The sequence below is a fragment of the Chenopodium album genome, chromosome 3, assembly GCF_948465745.1.
Source record: "Chenopodium album chromosome 3, dcCheAlbu1.1, whole genome shotgun sequence".
In the NCBI taxonomy this organism is placed as follows: Eukaryota; Viridiplantae; Streptophyta; class Magnoliopsida; order Caryophyllales; family Amaranthaceae; genus Chenopodium; species Chenopodium album.
In genome coordinates this window covers 54,333,013-54,335,724 of record NC_137836.1, presented here as the reverse complement: position 1 = coordinate 54,335,724, position 2,712 = coordinate 54,333,013, and the positions used below count along the sequence as shown (strand labels likewise).

Sequence of the window (2,712 nt, the reverse complement as noted above, 5' to 3'; positions counted from 1 at the left end):
AGAGTAGAGGGGAGAATCCAGGTAACATTGCTTGGTTCCTATCAACAAAGAAAACTGGATGTTTGTGGTGGTTTGGGGTGTGTAAATAACTAAATATATAAACTATGTTTGGTTCCTGTCAATAATTGATTAGTTTTTGCATGAGATGCTACAAACTAAGAATAGGGAGTGAAATTTTTTCAATCTTACTATTCCTTAAGCTACGAACTTGAAGTGAAATAACTATAATGATATAGCCATATCTCACATGTGGGAACAAGAGTCCAGTCTCAAGTTCTTTTTGTCAAAACATAAACCTACATATGCCAAGAACTACAAACAAATATACCCGTGAGATTTTTCCCATTTGAGATTGAGATGGTCAACCCTAAAAAATTAATCCATATTGTGTAAAACTTATTATACTAGCTTTTAGAGGAAAATTTTGAAACTAAACTCTGAGATTTCAATACTCTGTAGGTTATTTGATGATTATACTAGATTTGTTAATACTTGCAAATGGAGAATCAAAAGAAGCTGAACAAACCACTATCGGAAGAATCCATAGATCTTTCATGTCAATTAATCAGCCCTCCAATGGTGCAATTTAGACTTCGCCGGTCTAGAAGTGCTCCTCCCATAGAAGCCCTCCTCTCTGGAGTTAATCTAACTGCTTGTCACAAGCCTGGTCCTACTCCCAAAGTTATCTGGATGAGACTCCGTCCAAGCTGTAATCGAATCACTATCTTTGTGACTATTTACCTTCTTGTTGGTGCATTTTCCTTTTATATAATAAGGGATCAATTTAGTGTTACAAAGACTACTAATGGCATAGTAGACGCTCTTTACTTTCGTATGGTTACCATGACTTCAGTTGGATATGGTGACTTAGTCCCGCAAAGTTCCCTTGCTAAGCTCCTCATTTGTGCTTTCATCTTCTAGGGGATGGCTTTGGTGGGGCTAGTTCTCACTTGAGGTGCAAATCATCTCGCTGAGAAGCAAGAATTATAGCTCGTTAGGGCATTACAAATGCGCAAAAAACTTATTCGCCCAGGTGATATTATGAAGGATATCATGGAAACAAGCAAAGTTCAACAAAATTGCATTGTGGCTGTTGTAGCCCTGCTTTTACTTATGATATGCGGGACTGTTTTCTTGATGCTGGTTGAGAAGTTGGAAGCTGTTAATGCCTTTTATTGTGTTTGTGTTACAATCATGTCCTTGGGATATGGAGATTAAGGCTTTTCTACTGAGGCAGGCCGTATTTTTGCAATTTTGTGGATTTTGACAACCACTATATGCTTGGGGCTATTCTTCCTTCATCTTGCTGAGCTTAGCACTGAAAGGAGGCAAAATGCCGTAATCAGGTGGGTTATTACTTGGCGTGCAACTATTGTAGATCTTGAGGCTGCTGCTACAAACATCGATGGAGGTGTAGAGTAAGTACAATGAGACAAGAATGATGATATCTTGTGTTTTCTCATAAGAAAATAATGTATCCTCATTTCTTGCCTTTGGTTTCAATCTAATTATATTTTATATAATACCACATTCTTTGACTTGCAGAGTTGCTGAATTTGTATTATACAAGCTGAAGGACATGGGGAAGATTACTCAAAATGATATATCAGTTGTAATGAAAGAATTCAAAGATCTAGATTTCGATCAGTCTTGAAGTTGGTTATCGGCGTATGATTTGGAACTTTCATATAGTGAGATAACTTGCACCAAAGAGATCACCTACACCAAAGAGATCACCAGATAACATTGCTCCCTCCATTTGTTGCTCAGCTCCTGTGAGAAAAATAAACACCAAAATAATCAAGGCAAACCAAAACCAATGTAGAGTAATCAATTGAAATTGACAAAAATAAAACAAAGGTTAGAAGTATACCAAGATTGAAGACTCAAAGTAAGCTCAAAAACCGTCTATGACGCAAAATTCCCGAAAAAACCACGAGAAAGGAGATTATGCTTGATGAAAATGGAGTATGAAGGAAATTGGGATGGAAATTTAAGTGAAAACTAGGGTGAATTTGTGTAAATTTGTGTGAAAGAGATGATTTGGGGATTAGGGTTTGAGAGGAGGAAGAGAGAGAATGGGGAAAAATAAGAGTGAAATAGAAAATAAGAGAGGAGTGAGAGAGAGAAGGGAAGTCGGGTTAATGAAAAACCCAGGTGCCCGCGCCCCTCTCCCGACTACGCCGCGCCCGCAATGATTATCCCGCGCCCGCGGAGAGACCGCAGGTCAGTTTTGGAAAAAAGATGTGATTTTTTACCTTTAAGGGGCCGCGCCCTCTCCTGATCTCCCCGCGCTCTTTCTAAGACACCCACGCCCGTGGGGAGCCCGCGGGGCAACCGCGGAGAGTTCTTGAACCATTTTTGTGAAAATAGGCCGCGCCCTCTCCGAGTCTCCCCGCGCCCTCTCTAGGACACCCGCGCCTGCGGGGAGCCCGCGGAGAGACCGCGGAGAGCTACTTATCCGATTTCCTTTTAATTTAAACAAGGGCACCCGAGGCCTCTCCAAGCCCGCGGGGTGCCCTCTCCCCTGCACTCCAAAATCTCATTTTACCATCCTCATCAAACACATTGAGTCTATAGATGATGAATGAAGGCAACCTACAAAATAAACAAAAAACATACAGAAGGGTAAGAGCAAAAATCAACAAAGAAAAATAAAAGAAAGGAAGGAAAAGAGAGTAGAGGTGAGAATCCAGGTTTCCTCCCGTAAGC

The 2,712-nt window shown here is 40.6% G+C and overlaps 1 pseudogene; it reads left to right on the top strand.

The window, feature by feature from the left end:
• Nucleotides 1-498: 498 nt before the first annotated feature.
• Nucleotides 499-1,713, top strand: LOC145625125 (two-pore potassium channel 1 pseudogene; annotated as a pseudogene).
• Nucleotides 1,714-2,712: the final 999 nt, after the last annotated feature.